General features: G+C 36.0%; 1 protein-coding gene across 3 annotated transcripts in view; it reads left to right on the forward strand.

The window, feature by feature from the left end:
* Nucleotides 1-21,333, forward strand: part of Bbs9 (Bardet-Biedl syndrome 9) — a 507,346-nt gene that overhangs the window by 393,836 nt on the left and 92,177 nt on the right. The window lies entirely within an intron of this gene.

Genomic DNA, 21,333 nt, shown 5'->3' on the forward strand with positions numbered 1-21,333 from the left:
AAAACATCTTAAATCCTTTGAAACATAGAGGTATATATAACCACCAGATGCCATTCTGGGTGACTTTTTCTTAACATCCTTTATTTTTACTGACATAATTGTACATAAAGGTGGACTTTGTTGTCACAGAGTCATACACGTACATAGCAGAATTTGATCAATTTCTCTAAGTGACTTCTTCTATGCTTTGATTTATAAAAAATAATATATATTTTAGAAATTAGGGACCCTTGAACTTAGTGTTTTGTACTAGAGTAAATGCTTTCAAAGGAAAACTTGTTTAAAATTCACTTTTTTATACCTTTATTTTATTTATTTATGTGGTGCTGAGGATTGAAGTGCCCCACGTGTGTGAGACAAGCACTGTACTACTGAGCCACAACCCAGCCCTCAAATTCATTTTAAACCCAAATGTGAGGACATGGTACTAAAAATAATAGTTCTGAAAATATATTTTTAAGTGCTTGTCAGGTGCTATTTTAATTATGTCACAGAGATGGTTAAGGTACTGTCTTCATCCCCATTTCATATATGGGAAAATTATGGTGTGACAGTGAAGTTCCTTTCTGAAACTAGAGGGCAACAGAACCAGTATGGATCCAGGTCTGCTTGCTTCCAAAGCACATATTTTAAAAGGGTACACTTGTACATTGCTGGTGGGACTGCAAATTGGTGCAGCCAATTTGGAAAACAGTATGGACATTTCTTGGAAAACTGGGAATGGAACCACCATTTGACCCAGCTATTCCCCTTCTCGGTCTATTCCCTAAAGACCTAAAAAGAGCATGCTACAGGGACACTGCTACATCGATGTTCATAGCAGCACAATTCACAATAGCAAGACTGTGGAACCAACCTAGATGGCCTTCAATAGACGAATGGATAAAAAAAATGTGGCATTTATACACAATGGAGTATTACTCTGCATTAAAAAATGACAAAATCATGGAATTTGCAGGGAAATGGATGGCATTAGAGCAGATTATGCTAAGTGAAGCTAGCCAATCCCTAAAAAACAAATGCCAAATGTCTTCTTTGATATAAGGAGAGTAACTAAGAACAGAGTAGGGACGAAGAGCATGAGAAGAAGATTAACATTAAACAGGGATGAGAGGTGGGAGGGAAAGGGAGAGAGAAGGGAAATTGCATGGAAATGGAAGGAGAGCCTCAGGGTTATACAAAATTACATACAAGAGGAAGTGAGGGGAAAGGGAAAAATAATACAAGGGGGAGAAATGAATGACAGTAGAGGGGGTAGAGAGAGAAGAGGGGAGGCGAGGGGAGGGGAGGGGGGATAGTAGAGGATAGGAAAGGCAGCAGAATACAACAGACACTAGTATGGCAACATATAAATCAATGGATGTGTAACTGATGTGATTCTGCAATCTGTATACGGGGTAAAAATGGGAGTTCATAACCCACTTGAATCAAAGTGTGAAATATGATATATCAAGAACTATGTAATGTTTTGAACAACCAACAATAAAAAATTTAAAAAAAATAAAAATAAAAATCAATTTTTGTTAAAAAAAAACCCAAAAAACAAAGCACATATTTTTAACTAGCACACCATATTTTAATGAAAAGAGTCCTAAATATAATTTTGAAAATCACAATTTTTGTCAGTTGAATCAGATTTTTCAACAATTGGGTCAAAAAAATTGTCAGATGGCAATTTTTATTAGCAATTGTTGTTGAAACTGGTTTATACATTTTATGTGTATTATTTATAGTCCTCACTAAATTCATGCAAGGTGAATATTTCTACCTTTCCATGGTTATTTGTTCCTGTCCCCATATACTTCAGAGCAAGAGTACCCTATTGCTTTTTATATCTGTAGTACCTGGCACAAGGCCTGAGCATAGCGCAGTCAGTATTTGTTGGGTGGGTGAACAGAGAAAATGGTGACAGTTACCAAGGTGGCCTTGCGGAACAGATACAGAGGATGCAGTCTACCACTGGAGGAAGCAGGGCAGAACCAGCTACAGAACTTGTAGAGCTCAGTGCAAAGGATATTGCAGTCCCCTTGTTCATGAAGTATGGAAAAGTGCTGAAGTGTTGTTAAAACAGATGTGGTAGTCTCCCTTATCCTTGGTTTTCACTTTTTGTGTTTTTTTTTTAACCTGTGGTCAACCATGGTCCAAAAATATTAATATTTGTCTTGATTCTTGAGAGAGAAAGAGAGAACATGTGTATTCACATAACTTTTATTACAGCATATGGTTATAAATGTTCTATTTTATTATTGGTTTTTATTGTCAATCTCTTACTATGCCTAATTTATAAATTAAACTTTTTCATAGGTATGTGCATAGGAAAAAACAATATACCTAGGGCTTATCCTGTGCAAGGTTTTAGGCACTCACTGGGTTTTTGGAATCCCTCTCTTACCTACTTACCCTGTAGGTAAGAGAGGGATCATTGTACTAAAAACAAAGCAAGGTAGGTTGCTTGCTTGCTTGCTTCCTTCCTTCCTTCCCCCCTCCCTCTCTCTCTGCCTCCCTCCCTCCCTCCATCCCTCCCTCCCTCCCTCCTTTCTTCCTCCTTCCCTCCCTCCCTCCCTCCCTCCCTCCCTCCTTTCTTCCTCCTTCCCTCCTTCCATCCCTCCCTCCCTCCTTTCTTCCTCCTTCTCTCCTTCCTTCCTACCTGGATCCCTCCCTCCCTCCCCCTCCTTCCTTCCTCTCTCTCTCTTTCTTCCTTCCTCCCTCTCTCTCCTTCCTTCCTTCCTTTCTTCCCTCCCTCCCTCCCTCCCTCCTGTCTCCCTTCAACTTGCCATGGTGCTTTTTGTTGTTGTTGTTTGGTGCTGGGGGTTGAACCCAGCCAGGGATGCTTTACCACTAAGCTAGATCCCGAGACCTTTTCATTTCTTATATTGACACATGGTCTTGCTTACTGAAAGACTTGATAAGTTGCTGAGGCTGACCTTGAACTTGCAGTCTTCCTTTCTCAGCCTCCTGAGTTGCTGGGATTACATGAGTGTACCACCATGGTTGCCTTGCAATGGTGCTTTTTATTTACTATTTCATGTCCTTCTAAGAAAAATTAAAAATCTAAACTATTAGTATAAAATTTACCACTGATCTTTATAATGAGCAGTGCCATTTTGAAATACAAATATGAGAGCATTATGCTCATATGAAGACTCAACAAAATTACACAACTTGTATTTCATAGCTTGTACATGCAGATATGTTTCGTTCTTACAGAACTATGGAATTGCTGCACAAGATTTAACTTTTTATTTCACTTTTTGTTTGATATGTGCCATACTCCAACACTTGGAAAAGGAACTCTGTGTGGCTTCATCTTTCCCTTTCATTCTATGTTATCATTTTCAATGTAAGTGGTTTCATGATACGGGAAAGAAACAGGAGTAAGAAAGGATAGAGTAGACTTCCTCAGTCATTCATGTTTCTTTGAATGCTACTGAATTCTTTCTTCATTTAAAACACTTTCTGGTTCCAGTGAAAAGCCTCTTGAGCTGTCAGTGTCCCTGATTAATCATCTAGACACAGCGTACCTTCCTTACTTGAGCATCCCACGCATCCTAGGGCCATGGCACTTCTGAGGTTTCCAGGCTGTTTGTGAATGGGACAGAAAGGAGAGATGGGACACACACACTACACATATCTTCCCTTTTCATACACAGGCTCCATTGCCCCATCAGACTTTGCCTACAGAACACAGTTTAAAAATAAAAGTACTAAGAATTTCAAGATGGTGACAAAAAAACAAACAAACAAACAAACAAACCATTAAACTGGGCAGGAGTCCCTTCTACACACAAGGGCCTGAGTGACCAAGCAGCTCCATTGTTTATTAGGAAGCTACCCCTGAAACATGGAAGAACTTCCTGGATATCAAGGTTCTAAATGTAGGAACTGATTCCTAAGAGAGACTGTGGTGTTTCTTACTCCAGTGATGATTAAAAGCAGCCTCTTCTGTCTGGAAGTATATTAATAAGTGTGATCATCCCTGTAGGCAAGTAAGTGGACTTAGTATCTTCCCAGAGCCTCTTTCCACCCTGCATCCTCTGCAACCTTTTCTTTCATACCTCCCAGAAAACGTAGAGGAAAATACTTTCAACTCTCTTTCAAATCTGGTGAGATTAGAAGGTGTGCATACTCGTTATGTCTATTGGAGTTATTAATGAGACAAGACATTTGATAAAAACATAGCTTGGAGAAGAATGAATCAAAAAAGACATTTTAATACTGCTTGTTATGCTCTTCATCTTTAATTAGGTTGTGGTATTCACTTTGGACTTCTACTGTTGAGACAGCTTCTATGTCTTGAGAAAAAAGGAATCCTTTTTCATTCTTTAAGACATACATATACAGCATGTGGTTTTGACATACTCATTCACAGTCCCCCACATTATGCCTTTAGACCTCACAAATAAATGCTATGTGATGGGTATCCCACTGAGATGTGAAAATGAAATATGCAAACCTGAAATAACTTGGAAGGAGGGTGAGGTGGGAAGAATGGAGTCTCTTACCAGAATGTTGAAAATATATCCCATATTGAAGTTATTATGATACCACAAAAATCTGAATGTAATTTAGATGGTTTGGTTGAGGGTAGATGGCAGAGTACATGTGGGAGGGGGGGACTTTAGACATGTGGACAACATTTTCAGAAGAGACTCTCAGCTCAAGGTCAGATGTCCCCACATGTATTGAGAGGTAGAAGAAAATGTTCAGAATATATTTTATTTACATTTCAAACAGCTGTGCATAATGATTGTGTTGTGTTGTTGTCTATATGGTGTGTGTCAAAAGGCAGGGTAAATGCTATAGTAAACTCTAGAATATTTTCTTTCTAATGGTATCGGGTTCAGAAAACAGAATATTTAGAATTTACTATTGCTAATGGAAAAATAATGTTCTTTGCATTACATTAATCAATATTTTGTTTAAATGCTATTGCATTTGGAACAATATTGATCATTGTTTTCTTTGATCTATGTTTTTAGTAATGCTTTTCCATTGTTGTCACTTTTCAGTACTATAATAGAGCAAATAAATGCTGGTATTGCAGACTATTACATATAATTTTTAAGGTGCTGAAACTTATATATGCCAGATGTATTTTTTGGGATACCCCCTTTTCACTCTAAGAAAAACATTAAATGTTCTACTTGGTATCTCAAAAAAAGAGCTCTTAAACTCAGTTCCATTATTGGACTTGATAGTCAGTAATTGTCATTACCATCTTCATCTTCTGATGAAGTTTTGTGAAAAATAATTATCACAATATGTGATAGGGCAATTTTTTCTTTTTTTGTGCTGGGGATCAAACCCAGGGCCTTTCACTTGCTGACTACTATTGATCTACAGCCCTAGCCCTTGATAGGACAATTTTAAAGTTAATTGTTTTCATACCTTTCAAATTAAGAACTAAGGATGTTTAGAGTAAATTCTCAGTGCAGAATGTAAATACCTCTACTAATCCACTACTTGAATTTTTTTTAGAAAACATTTTATTTACCAAAGTCAGTGCAGACTGTGTTACTGTTTTGATTCTGAAAGAGTGTTTAATTATAACATGAGATATATCTCCCTTCCATGATACCATACAGAAGCCAAATAAGTATTGGCCTAATAAGAAAGATCTTTTATCTAGTTATTTACTCAATGAATATTTATTGAGTGCCTAATAATGTTTTAAGCAGTGTTCTAGGCATACAGCATGCCTCAATAAACAAAGCAGACTGAGATCCCATCCTTTGTGGTTTTTCTTCAACATCATGGGCAAATATTGTAGTCCCGTGTTGTCTAATATAGTAGCCTCTTGTCACATGATATTAAATAGATTAAGTGAAATAAAATTAGAATATCACTGACTGTGTTTCAACAGCTCAGTAGCCACATATGTTGAGTGTTTACCACATTGACCAGCCTGTATATAGAACATTTCTATCATTGCAGAAAGTTTCTTTGGTCATCAAGAGAACTAGCTTCAGCACATTTTGATAAATGAAAGTAAGGTAGGACTCTGACATTAAGTTCTGCCATGATATTTGCATCACTGGTCCCTGTTTCTAGTATCCTAGGATCATCATGGACATATGTACAATACCTAAATCCTCTCCCAGGAATAGATTTCTATGGAGAGATTTGTGTACCTATATAAAGGGGAGACAAGAAGTCAGCACGAGTTCTGCTAGTTTCCCTTTGCTATGGTTTAGAAATATCCCCCAAAGCTCCATGTGTTGAAGGCTTGATTGCCATCTGTTTTAGTCTTAACAGTAACTTTTAGGGGACACCGTATATCCACACTAAAACATCAGTCCACCATCAAGGAGAAGTACCAGTATTTCCAAGTGGGCTATTTCAGGTTCTGTTGGGAGATAATGGAACCTTTAGGAGGTGGAGCCTATTAGGAAGTTAGGTCATTGGCAGCATGCTCTTGAAAGAGATAGGGGAACCCTTCCCCTTTCTGTCTCTCTCTTTGGCTTCCTGTCTCTGCCATGAAGTCAGCAGCTCCTCCACCTCATGCTTCTATCATTATGTACTACCTCACCAGAGGCCCAAAGGCAAAAGGGCCAATTGACTATGGAATGAAACCTCTGAAACTGTGAGCCAAAATAAACCTTTCTGCCTATAAACTTTTTCTATCTGTAATCGATTTATAAAGTTGATTATCTCAGCTATATTGTCACAGTGATGGAAAGCTGACTAATATACCCTTCCTGGCTTTGGCAGACATTGTAATCATCATGAATTTCCTGTTTAACTTGTACATAGTCTCTGAATACTTTTGAATACAACATTCTAGGTGGTTACATTTGGAGTTGGTATGTGGACGAAATCCACTTAGTTCATCTAGCAGATGGCAAGAGAGCAAAGAGGAGCAGTCAGTATCAACATTTCCAAGTGGGCTGTGTTGGATTTCTGTTCTAATGTCCATTTATGTTCACTTGACTCTGGAGGAATCTCTAAGAAAAGAGCACTACACCCTGGTTTTGAGACCTGATTACATAGAATCCAAGAGTTGGAAGAAATATTGGCACACTGCATAGCATTTTGTTTGGATTTTTCTTTTCTTTCAAAGTACATTCAATATCTTCAGTAGATATTATCTACTATTTGAAAAAGAAAAGCTTGATTGTGTTCTTACGGGTTTAATAGTTACCTTCCCTAGTATTGAACTTTAAAAGTCCCTGGGAAAATTAGGATGGAAATTTACTTCAGTTGGAGGAGGAGATTTAGATCTCCTGCCTTACTTTTGATTGATTATTCCTTTTACAAACTGATATGAAAATAGAGACTTATTTTTAACATGTTCAACATGGTTCATGTGAGAAAACAGATGTTTATAATAGGAAATCCTATTGTGTGGAGGGACTTATCAAGGCTCACTTACAAGGTTTAAAGACTTCTACGTCACAGGTCAGGTTTGATGTAAGGGCCATTGTGCCAGCTGTCTGGATTGAGTGATGACCGAGATGGCTAATCATTACCATTATTAATGACCTTTTCTTAAAAGGCAAACAAGAGGAGGAAGTCTGGTGTCAGTATTAAGTCTCCCTTTATGACTGTTCAAGTATCATCACAATTAAAACTGTCTATGGGAACATAGTGCAGAAAGTAAATATTTTGGTAATTCCCATGATCTTAGCCAGCAAGATAAACATGAAATAATTAGTTTTACGTTCATAATGGTCATTTACCATGTGTCACAGTTGCTAGTTAGATGGGTCTGGTTTTAAGAAGTTGTATAATGTTCTACCTCACCGAAGTTGAATATAACATACCTTAGCAAGAAGATGAGTTTCTTGCTGTTTAAAAAACTAAATAACTGAGGTACATCAGAATAGGAGCCAGGCAGGATACAATGCACGTATTGTAACTCAAAATTTTTAAACTTTATGTGTATCAAATATGAAATTGTGCTTTAATGGATGCATTTAATGTTATTTGTGTATTTTAAAATTGGGAAACTCAATAAATGAAGAATTAAAGCATCAATCTTCCTGGATAAGCCCTCAAATCTTTTTTGAAATAAGACGGGATTTCAATGTAAATTAACTAAACAAGCAAAATTGAAACAATTGCAGTGAGGAAAATGATGACCATCTCCCTCATAATGCTTACCATTTTGACTCCTGGTTGGAAAGGTGATTACATTCATTCAATTTCCTTAAAATACCTTTTCCTAACCTAGTTGAAGTCTGTTGATTACAGATAGATGATTATGACATTTCTAAGATAATACATTCTTTCAGAAACATACACATGGAAATTGGTGACTTTCCTTTAAAACCAGCTCGCCCTCTGTGCTTTAGCCACATTCAGGTCCTTTTCTCTCTGCATCTGCATGTTTATTCCTTCACCCTGGCCTTCTGGTGTTCATTTGGAAATGTTTCTGGGAAACCCTCTTGGCTCAGGTCCTTGTTTTTCCACCTGGCTGACTGTGGTGGCATCTGTAGCAGCTTTTCTGCCCCTGTTTCTGCAGTGTTGAGCCTGTGTCTGTTGGACTTACAGCCCACTGCTCTCCCCTGGCATGTTTGCTTCCATACTTACTGTGGCTCTCTTGGTCATTGTGTTCAGTTTGAACTCGGTGCCAGGTGTGTGGGACTTTCAGTCATTTGGCTCTACCATATCTTATTTCTAGAACTCGTTTTTTATGTCTCCCAGCTTCCCCCTCCCCTTTCACTCTAAGAATGCTGAGTTTCCATGGATATGCAATTTCTTTCCATCAAACCAGGGCTGGTAGTGCTATTTTTTTTTTTCACTTCAAATAGTATCTGCTCTTTACCCCTCTGCCTTCCTCTTTAAAGAGGCAGATCAATTTTCATTTCCTTCCTTTTATTCTGGCTTCCATTCTCTTGTGAATTTCACCTGGGGTTATGACACAATTTACCTCTCATAGTATACTCTAAAATTGTCATATGTGCTTGTCTTATATTTCTTATAAAATAAAGATGTATTTTTTCACATCCCCACAGAATTCAAGCATTTAAGCATATAGTCATATGTAAGCAATCTAGGGATTGCTTAATAAGCCATTTATTTTCATAATGTCTTACATAATTATAGATGTTCTTCCAACAACTATGCAGTTTCTAAAAATTATTATTTGAAAAGGAAACATACTATCTCCATTTATATAACCCCTAAATATTTTGGATTGTATAAGAAAAAACTTGTTCTTTCCCATACAGATATTAAAAGATACAGATAGATTGATAGCTAGGCATAACACATATATAGTCATGTGACACTTGACAATATTTTGGCCAACAATGGATTGAATATACAACCATAAGATTATATCAGTTGGTGACATGGTAGCTTTCTTAAGTTTGTTTAAGGGTACTCTAATGCTCATATGATATAGTGCTTCATGACACATTTTTCAGAATGTATCCCAGTTGTTAAGCTGTGCATGACTATATATATATATATATATATATATATATATATATATATATATATATATATATATACACACACACACACATACACACACACACACAGGTTCTTATAACTCAAAAAAGTAAACACAAAATTTTCAATATTACCAGTGATAAATATATGCAAGTGAAAGCTACTGTTATATACACTTTAGTTACATTGTTTTAACCAAATTTGTTGAAAAATGGTCCAACAGATGTGTAGTAAAATAGACATACCCATCTATTTCTGGTATGGTCTTTCCAGAGAGTACTTTAGGAATATATGGGTCATAAAACTAATCCTACATCAGATCTAAGTTAATGCACTAAAAGAAGTAAACTAAAATCCATTTGGTACCATAATGTTTATATTTATAATTATGAAGTACTGAAAGCAACTTTAATGCTAATAGTTGGAAAGTAGAAACTGTGTCATATCAGTTGAATAGAATATGTGCCAGACTGGGGTTCAAATTTCTTTTTGAACAAATACTTAATAGATCCGTGTCCTTAGGAAAGTTGTGGGACTTTGAACATTGGGATGCTGATCTGTACAGAGGTAAACTAGTCCACACCCTAAGCACTGGTTCTGCTTTGAAGAGAAGGGAGAGTGTTCATTGAGATTTGGTTTCAGCTTGTTTTCACTTTATATTCTTACTGAACTAGTAAACAAATGGTACAGAAGAGGAACATGATATTAAGAATGTGAGTGAACTTGACTCTCCAGTGTCTTATTCCCAGAGTGGGATGGAAAACACAGTCTGCAGAATAAGGCATCAGCCAGGTCAGAGGAATGCAGTACCACAGGCTTACATGGTTAGTCCCGGAGCTGTTACTCAAGGAGTTTCTTTCTCTTTCTACATTTCAGGTATATCCTTTGGGGGCTGCTGCTGCCTTTTTTTTTTTTAACCACATGATCTGGACTTCATTAGCTTTGCCTGTGGCCTTCTTTAAATGATTTATTGAAACTCAATAAACATTGAAAAAAAAAAAAAAAAATATATATATATATATATATATATATATATATACACACACACACACACACACACACACACACACACTAAGGTTTTCTTCTTAAATGAGACATCCAAAAATATATAACATCCAAATTATATTTTGTTAACACAACATAACTTAGAGTTATATCACTTGTTTAGCTTCAGTGAACTAGACCACACACTGAGCCTCCCTTGAGTATTTTATCATCATTTTAGTGTTTTGGTGTTTAGTTATCTATGTCATCATCATCATCATCATCATCATCATCATCAACCAGAGGTGCTAAACCATATTTTTAAAAACTGATCTGTATTGAGGGTGTAGCTTAGTGGTAAAGCATGTGCTTAGCATGTGTAGTGCTCCTGGGTTCAGTCCTCAATACCACCAGGAAAAAAAAAAAGAAACATACAAACAAAAAACTTATAACCCCATTTGGAAACTTTTCAAAGGTTTGAGGTTTCATGAGGACACCCTTTATATACCTCTTAAGGTTTTGTGAGGAACATTGAGGTAATGTACATAAAGTGCTAAATGTGGTAGCTGGTGGGTACTCAGAATTGGGAGTTATTATTACCACTGTTTTACAATAATAAGATGCCAGCCACTTTAAGTTATGGCATTATTTTATGAACTAGTTAGGAAAGACAACAAGAAAAACAGAAACATTGACAATTAAACTATGATATAATGGTTTTATAACTTGAAAAATTTTAATAATAATTGAAAGAGATCTTTTATGGTATAAGTACTCTTGTGCCCTAATAGGAAGACATGTGTAAGTAACATAAGCTGATTAAGGTATTCCTAAAACTTTTAAAGTTTGATTCTGCTAAATCACCTTTACACTATAGGTCATGCCAATTGTGTTTTTCCTCACAGCCTGATCTATGTGCCAGGAAGACTGTGGTTGATGCACTGTTTCTTAATGACTATGACACTGTTGCCTCCATGACATTTTTTTCTGAGCCTCTGCTATCCATTCTGAAAAATTTCTTTAACTTAAATAAGTTGAATCATGTTACTGAAAGTTAAACAGCTTAAAATAACAGCAGGGCATTTTAGGCAAATTGATCTTTACTGTTCCAATTACAATTTTGCATGATATGCTAATTAATCAAATCACATCTATGCCAGAGATTTGGCAATTCTTTCTGATTTCAGTTGTATTTCTTGGCAAAGGATAGTCTTATATGTGCATGTATCCCAGTAACAAAGCATAACATAGTTTTTTCTACCTTTGGGTATCTTCTTGTCTTACATCCTGGGAAGCGCTTAGCTTTTGCTTTGTAAGAAAATATGGAATTGCCGTCAGTCTTCACTCATGAATGCTCACTTCAGTAATAACAAGTTAATACTTCCAACTGCTCTATTTTCATGCCTTTCTGTGAACACAGTAACTTTTTTGTTCAATGACAGGTCATAGTGTAAATTTTAAAGAAATTTTAAATGGCAGCTCAACAGGGTAGTAAGAACATGACGTATAAGTTAGTGGAAGTAACATAAAGTGAACAGCTGAGATAAAGGCTGCATATACACAGGCAGTATTAACTACAGGATGACCAAAGACTGAAGCCAGCACTTGTTGATATCACTAAGTGTTAGATGCATCCTTCAGGGATGTTAAAATGTGGAAATGTGGGGGTGGGGGGTGGGGGATGTGCCAGAACTGATGGAACATAACTATAAGAACAGAGTAAAAGAATCATAATTATGGACTTCTTTTATTAAGAGGGATCTTGCAAATAGATTAACTTTGGGGCAGGAAGTTACAGAAAAAGGCAAAGTCTTGATTTTCCATCTGGGAGCAGGCATCCTTGACCAGAAGCACATTCCATATACACAGGAAAATCTTTCAATTGTTGATTTTTTTAAGATAAAGCCACAAGTAAACTGTGAGGAATAATGAAGATTTGGTCTCTACTGCTATCATTTTTAATCTGGCAGATTGTATAACATAGTTGTGAAATCTAAGTTTAGATCTTACTGATATGGAGTTTGTGAGAACTGCAGGAAATACAGATCTTCTTTCCCACCACAGTGAATAAGAATTTTCAGTTGAAATCACTAATATTGTTAACAAGAGTATACTTCACTCTTTGCATTTGGAGTGATGAAATTTTCCAGCTTCTTAGGAAATAAAATCTAATTTCTATGCTTTAACTGCAGTGGTTAATTGCTTTCTAACTCATTGGGTCTGAATTCAAGGTCATAAACATGTCCATGTAGTTTTTAGCAATCTCAGATTCAAGTCCAATAAACCTCTATAATTAGAATATTTCCTGTTTTGTAAAGAAAAAAGTAGAGGAATTAAGCATGCACATGTACAAGATGGACCTGCCTCAGACAATTCAAAAGAATGTAAGAAAACTAATTCTTCTTGAGCAGTTTCTATGCTAGGCAATGACAAGTAACTTTTGATACATTATCTCATGTTCACTATATCCCTTTGAGGAAGGAGGTGTGACAGATATTGTATATGCACTACCCAAGTGCTTCACTTCTCATTCCTGAAAGCTTCCACTTGATGAAAACCTGCATTTTTTTTTTTGGCTGAGGACTTCCTCTCTGTGGTAGAGGTTATATAGCCTAGCCACCATGCTCAACCAGTTACTGACGGGATTTGGTAGATTAATACCCAGCTCCCTTCTAAATACCATCTCCCAGGGTTTTCCAGCAGGATTGAGAACCAGTTGCCTATAATGGCACCTGCTCAATAATATACCCTTTATTGACTTCTACCTCTTCCCCATCTCATTTCCCCACTCCCAGTTGGTACTTCTTGGATCATTTCCCAGGTAAACTACTTATGTTCATATCCTTATCTCAGGCCTATTAGCTCCAATATGCAGATTAAGAAATATGCCCAAGGTCACATACCAAGAAAATAACAGGAAAGATTTGAACTCAAACTAAAGGACCTCACAAAAATGAAAATCTGATACAATCAAGAAACTAGCTGATCATGTTGAGTTTTTATTCTTTTCCAATTTGACTACTTTAACAAGGATAAGTGTGGATTTATTGTTTTGTGTTTATGTATACACTTGAGCTGGATTCTGTCCTAGAAAATGCTGACAAAATTAATCAATTTGTGGTTTGCTTCCCATAATACTAAAATGAACTCAAACTGTGTAATTAATTCTTGCCCAAAACTGATCAGAAGATACTTTATATTTTTTTAGAGAAGTATAAAGACTTTCTGGTTTGAGAAACTTTTTTTGTTATTTTAAAATTTTTTTCTTTTAGATATATTATACATACATGGAGTATAACTTCCCATTCTTGCAGTTGTACATGATGTGGCATTATACTGGTTGTGTATTCATATAAGAGCATAGGAAAGTTATGTCTGATTCATTCTACTGTCTTTTCTATTGCCATTCCCCTACCCTTCCCTTCATTCCCCTTTGTCTAACCCAATGAACCCTCAACCCCCTAATTTTGTTTCAGCATCCACGTATCAGAGAGAACATTGAATAACTTGTATTTGATAAATAATTCTTGATGAAAGTGGGCTGGCATATGGGGGTTAAAACTAATCATTCCTAAAGCACTTTACCTATACCTTTCTGAGTACGTTTTATTTCTATGTTGTTATATATTTTAAGATTCTCATCACTGAGTATAAGGTACTGGAGTGTAAATTCCATATCTGATTCAACTTTATTGATGTTTTTAACTTCACAGTATTTAGTGTAATGTTTTGTTCTAGTTGCCCCTAAGTATTTTAAAATAAATAAATGACTATAGTATTCAAATTAGTGCTTTATTTAATGAGAAAAGACATTTAAAATTAGAATCAATATAAGGATAAACATGCAACCTCATAAATAATTACAGCTTTGAGATTTGAGCAACTGCATTACCTTTATTTTAGCTTGATTGCTATGAAAAATGACACTAACATTGAATGATACACAACACAGTCATTTTGGGTACTATCCTACATACTTTTTCTCCAGACTTGAATTCTGTTTGAAGAAAATAGAAATGTGAATTGTATGTAGATCTTTCTGTAGCTGTTTCATACCCATTGGAAATCCTGATTAAACAGGAAGTAGGTAGCCACATCTTAAAATAGTGAAGTTTCTGGGTGGTTCTAAAAAATCTGAACTAATTAAAGGGAGAAGAGAAAAATAGAAGGAAAAGTGTATTACTTTACACTTTAATCATTGGTTTTATGTATTTTTGAGTTTGAATTTGGTCATTTTTTCCCCTTGAGTTTGGTCATTCCTGTTCTTTGAGATATTTAGTGCAGCATTGTCAGTGGAGAGATTGATGCCTGTAGTTTGCTCACATGGTGGTTCTTTAGTGCTTGGGAGTCTCTTGAATTTTCTTAGGACTCTCTCAGATATTTTGGTACTTGGGAAGTCTGTTACCCCATGTAATCTTATGATTTGATAACATCGGTAGCTGCTCCAAGTAGTCTCAATAATGAATCCCTGTATGATGAGCATGTATGATTTAGACTCATCAGAATCAAATCTGATCATTGTTATGTTTTCAGGAGCCATGGCCCCCCAAAGTTATTCTCAGATGTCAGTTTCAGTAGTCTATGCAGGTACTAAAAGCTTTGATGAACTCTTCTAAATGTTTGACTCAACCAGATTGACATAGATCACTCTACTCTTTTTTTCTTTTTCTTTTTTTAATTTATTCTAATTTTTATATATGATAGCAGAATGTATTTCAATTGATATTACACATATAGAGCACAATTTGTCATGTCTCTGGTTGTATACAAAGTAGAGTCACACCATTTGTGTCTTCATATATGTACGCAGGGTAATAATAACCAATGCATTCCACCATCTTTTCTACCCCCATTCCCCCTCTGTTCCCTTCCCTCCCCTTTGCCCTATCTAAAGTTCCTCCATTCCTCCCATGCCCCTCATCCCCATTATGGATCAGCATTCTTATATCAGAGAAAACATTCGGCATTTGGTTTTTTTGGGATTGGTTTACTTCACTTAGCATAATATTCCCAACTCCATCCATTTACCTGCAAATACCATGATTTTATTCTCTTTTAATGCTGAGTAGTATTCCATTGTGCATATATACACATTTTCTTTAAGCATTCATCTACTGAAAGGCATCTAGGTTGGCTCCACAGTTTAGCTATTGTGAATTGTGCTGCAATAAACATTGATGTGGCTGTGTCCCTGTAGTATGCTGTTTTTAAGTCCCTTGGATATAGACTGAGGAGTGGGATAGTTGGGCCAAATGGTGGTTACATTTCCAGATTCCCAAGGAATCCCCATACTGCTTTCCATATTGGATGTACCATCTTGCAGTCCCACCAGCAATGTATGAGTGTGCCTTTTCCCCCACATTCTTGCCAGCACTTATTGTTGTTTGTATTCTTAATAGCTTCCATTTTGACTGGAGTGAGATGAAATTTTAGAGTAGTTTTGATTTGCATTTCTCTAATTGCTAGAGACGTTGAACATTTTTTCATATATTTGTTGATTGATTGTATATCATCTTCTGAGAAGTGTCTGTTCAGTTCCTTGATCCATTTATTGATTGGGTTATTTGGTTTTTTGGAGTTTAGCTTTTAGAGTTCTTTATATACCCTAGAGGTTAGTGTTCTATCTGATGTGCAAGTGGTAAAAATACATGAATTCAACAAAGATACAAAATCAACACCCATAAATCAAAGGCATTTCTGTATATCAGTGACAAATCCTCTGAAAGGGAAATTAGGAAAACTACCCCATTTACAATAGCCACAAAAAAAGTATAATACTTGGAAATCAACCAAATAAAAGAGGTGAAAGACCTCTACAATGAAAACTACAGAACACTAAAGAAAGAAATTAAAGAAGACTTTAGAAAATGAAAAGCTCTCCCTTGTTCTTGGATAGGCAGAATTAATATTGTCAAAATGACCATACTACCAAAAGCACTATACATATTTAATGCAATTCCAATCAAAATCCCAACGACATTCCTCATAGAAATAGAAAAAGCAGTCTTGAAATTTATCTGGAAAAATATGAGACCCAGAATAGCTAAAGCAATCCTTAGCAATACTTTAAACTATACTACAGAGCAATAGTAACAAAAACAGCATGGTATTGGCACCAAATTAGATGGTAGACCAATGGTACATAACCCACATAATTACAGTTATATTAGACAAATGCGCCAAAAACATACATTGGAGAAAAGGTAGCCTCTTCAACAAATGGTGCTGCCAAAACTGGAAATCCATATGCAACAAAATGAAATTAAACCCCTATCTCTCACCAGGTACAAAACTCAACTCAAAGTGGATAAAGGACCTAGGGATTAAACGAGAGACCCTACATCTAATAGAAGAAAAAGTAGGCTCAAATCGCCATCATATCAGATTAGACACCTACTTCCTTAACAAGACTTCTATAGTGCAAGAATTAAAATCAAGAATTAATATTGTGGCCATAAATTTTCTAGTGGAAGAAGTCATTTCTAAATCTCAATATAGTAAAAGGACCCTAAGCAGATCTTCTCAAAAAAGATTGAAAGATATACATAATGAAACGGGAAAGAAGTGCTCCATAGTGTAGTGGTCAAAGAAATGGGACTTATAGCCCTGGATTTCATTATCGCTACTATTGTTAATAATTATGTCATTTGTAATGAAATACCTTACATCTAGAGCCTCATTTGGAGATCATGACACCTATCTTATAGGCTAGTAAAGAGGATGAACTGAAATGCTATTTGTAAAATTCTTTTAAAAGATTGTTTTTTAGTTACAGATGGTCACAGTAACTTTGTTTTATTTTTATGTGGTGCTGAGGATCAAACCTGGGGTCTCACACATGCTAGACAAGCACTCTACTGAACCACAACCCCACCCTCTATTTATAAAATTCTTAGCACATTTTCTATCATATAAGAGGTCCTTACATTCAAAGTGTTTTACTCTTTGTTGTTGCTGATATTAATCAAGTGAACTTGCACAGAAGAAATAAACCTTCAGAGAAGACTCTCACAAATAAGAAACATGGCATGGAATTAACTACCTGCAGTTACTAAAAAGAAGTCTCATTAAATCTCAACAAGCACCCAGGAAGAAAAATACTGTTGTAGCTTCTTACTGATGAGATAACTGAGACCTAGAAAATTAAAGTAAGTTTCTCAGATACAGAAAGCTTATGTTTGTTTAAGCCTTAATAAGTCAGAAGCTTATGTCTTCTCATTTCCAATATGTACTTTTCATAGCCTCTTTGTGAAAATATATTAGCATATATAAATATATATTAGCAAGTGTGGTGTGAGCTGGTGAATATGGTGGTACTGTGCAGCATGTGACAGCACACATCTAATGATCTCAGGAGGAAAGTAACCTCAAATTTGGGGTTCACCATCCTGCTCCTCCATTATTCCCTAGATCTTTATCTAGTACTTTTTTTTTACTATCTTGTTAGCTTTCCTGTGCCTTTGAAGAAATTTTTAATTTTTTTTCTAAGTATTCTTAGAAAATTGGTCCAAATGATTCAACTTACCATCACCAGAATCAACTTTCCCTTGGACTCCCTCATTATCAATTTGATTTTCCTGTCTTTAATTCTTTTGTAAGTTGCTTCTGAATAGTGCATGTGACTGGAAGCTTTTGCCTGAAGCAAATTTCAGTGCTTAATCAATGAGATTAACTCTTTCAGATTTTATTAATGCTTTGTTTTATTTTTTAAACTGATTATGGCCATCCAGGATCAAGTTTCTTAATAATGTAGGCAATTTGCTTTGTATTCCTCAACCTAAAACCATAGGGTCAGGATGGGAGTACAGGTTAATTGCAAATTTCTTGACAAAGTATAAGCTTTTTTGCGGGGGGGGGGGGGGAAGATCAGAGTCAGTTGGTTTGAAGCAGTCTTGTGCTTCTGCTTATACTGCAGCTCTGTGAAGGTTGCTTAACTTTTGTTTGTTAAACAGGTTTTGATTTTCATCCAGTAACAAGCAGTGTGCTTGATTTTTCACAAAGTAGTGTGGATAGGTTTCCACCTCCATCTAATTTTGGTTGAAACCTCAGATTTTTACAGCTTTGGAGTCATGACAAAAGAAATTCAGAATTCCAAAAGCCCAACAAGATCAATTTAAAATAAAAAAGAATGATATTGGGGAATGAGAGTGAGTGGTTTACATGTACAGTTTTCTTCATTTTATTAGCAATGATTTGAAAAATTTCAAGCTGACTTTTTTCAATGCTTTATTTTATAAAAATCAATGAGTATGATTTCAAATTCATTGATACCATATAGACTATACAACTTAGTTTCACGTTATAATTTTATTTTATATTTCAGATTCAAAGAGCTGTTTCAGATGACTAACAGCTCAAGGGTGACTAGCTCAATATTTTGAACCCTCTTTACATGACAGCTCCCTATATTGACTGAATACAGTCTATTCCTTGGAAATAATCTGAACATAGGTAAATACTATTCCTTCCACAATATGTAATTTACAACTAACATACAAAGTTTTATTTGGGTTTATAATGACCCTTCATACAATTTATTTTACTTTGTTTTGCTTATTATATTAGAAAGCAGTACAAAATAATGCTGATTATGTTCTGTGGGTCAAATAAATAGCCAGACTTTCTAGTATGAATCCTGTACATCTATGCAAGAGAAAATTTATTTCCCTTTAATACAGTCTTTAAAAGATAAGTAAATATGATGTAAAGGTTGTTTTGCCTTGAAGTATGTAATGCTAGACCAGGCATTGTGTATGACAGTCTTCTTTCCTCAACTGAAACCTGGGCCATGGCCATATAGTTTCCATTTGTTTCTTTAGACTGATCTTCTTTTTTATCTTTTTTCTTTCCTTGAGAGTTAAGTTTTGCACATTGGTAATAAACAGTGCTATGGCACTTGGTGGGTTTTCCATATACTACTACAATTAAGAATGTGGTAGTGTTTCTATTATAAACAAGTTTTCAGGAGTTTATAATTTGTAAAAAAAAATTAAAGATGTTGTTTTGCACATTGGTTTTCAATGTTATACTTATTTTTTTTTTTTTTGTTATTTAAAGAGAAAGCAGGATTGAAGCTATAGAAGACAGAATAAAAGTTGTGTGTGGGGAGAATTTCATGAAAATCAAAGGAAGATCCATAGAATAGAGGAAAGCATCACTAGGGGTGAGAGGTGAGGAGGGAGGGGGGAATTGCTGGGGAGCCAAATTGGTCAAATTATATTGTTATATTGTTTGCATATACTAATATGTAACAACAAAGACCACCATTGTGTATGACTATAATGTACCAATAAAAATGTGGAAAAAGATAGAATTAAATATATTCACTGGTTCCATATTGTCTTCTAATTAAGATTCCAGAGTGCATTATCACCTTTGAAGGATTGACATAGTGAATAATGTTATTCCTGTTTTTATAGAGACCTCAGATATACCTTAGGAAGATTGAGTGAATGGGACAGAGGAGGTGAATGAGGATAAGTCAGAACCCAGAAGGGGCAGCTATCTTAACTCACTTGTTTTAATTTACAGGTATCCTGGGAATATTCTCATTTTATTTTTTCTTTGATTTATTTGATTAATACCCTAAGGAGTTAATTTTACAAAATGGGTTAGACTTTTTGCTTCTTACTGTTTCTGATAAGCCACTTGCTTGGTACTGATATTTGGGCACCGTGACCAGTAGAGACTAGCAGGATAAGTAGAGCAGAGCAATCAGAAACTCAGCTGCAGCTCTCTGGTCTTGTAGTTAAAAAATAACCTGTTTGACTTCTGTCAGGAGGATTAGACTAAGCAAGGCCAGGAACTTCAATGTAAAGAGCTGACCCACGGAAACAGGGCACACTTGGGTATCACCCTGGTACCCAAAGACATCTGTGATCCCCATGTAGTATAAGAGGCTTTTCAGAGGCAGGTGAAACAGGGAAGCTGAAAACTGGGTAGCCTTTTGTGGATACCCATAGCAAGAAACTGGGCATTGGAGAAACAGGCAGTAAGGCCACAGACAGAGTCCAGTTCATTGGAGGGCATCTGGCAAAGATCAAGGCAGCCCAGTCTGTCAGAGTGACACTTTAAGTAGGCTCCCAAGAAAGGGACTCAGGCAATGGACTAAGACAAAAATAAAGTTCCCACAGTGATGTGTCCCACATTCAGCTTCATTTTGTGTCATTGTGACAAAATATCCGAGATAAACAGCTTAAAAGGAAGAAAGGTTTATTTTGACTCATGGTTTTGACGTTTCAGTTCATGATTGGCTGACTCTATTTCTTTGGGGCCTTTGGCAAGGCAGAACATTATGGTGGTGAGCACATGGTAGAACAAAGCTAGTTACTTAATGGAATCCAGGAAACAGGGAGAGAGAGAAGAGGAGACTGGGTCCCCTGTACCCTTCAAGAGGATGTACTCAGTGACCTATTTCCTCCAACTAGTTCTACCCCTAAAGTTTGCACTACCTCCCCATCATGCCACCAACTGGGGACCCAGCCTTCAGCACTTGAGTTTTGGGAGAACATTTAAGATCCAAACCATAAAGTGTGGGTATAGACAAGGTCTTGGGAATGAAGGGAAAACCCAGTTATTAATACTAGAAAATGTGAACACACCCTTCCCAAACCTAATGACTAAGTTAATTTCCAATACTTAAAGTAGAATAACACATATGTTTAAATTCCTTCCTGCCTTTAGTTCTTCCTCTATCTACCTGCTGTTGTTTTCTAAAAGTCATACATAGGTCAGTCAACTGAGATTTTTGAGTTTAACATGTAGATTTGAGAACTAAAACAAAACCCAGTTCTCACTGAAGGGTATATGCTTAGTTCCCTTCCAGATATTTTTGGAGATATTTCCTCTGTATTAAGATTTACTTTCACTCTCCTACATGCAGCTTTAAAGGATAAGTTAGGTATGTGCATGTGAGGCATGTAGGTATGTTTAGATATGGGCTGTAAATAA

Source organism: Marmota flaviventris, chromosome 1, assembly GCF_047511675.1.
Source record: "Marmota flaviventris isolate mMarFla1 chromosome 1, mMarFla1.hap1, whole genome shotgun sequence".
Taxonomy (NCBI): Eukaryota; Metazoa; Chordata; class Mammalia; order Rodentia; family Sciuridae; genus Marmota; species Marmota flaviventris.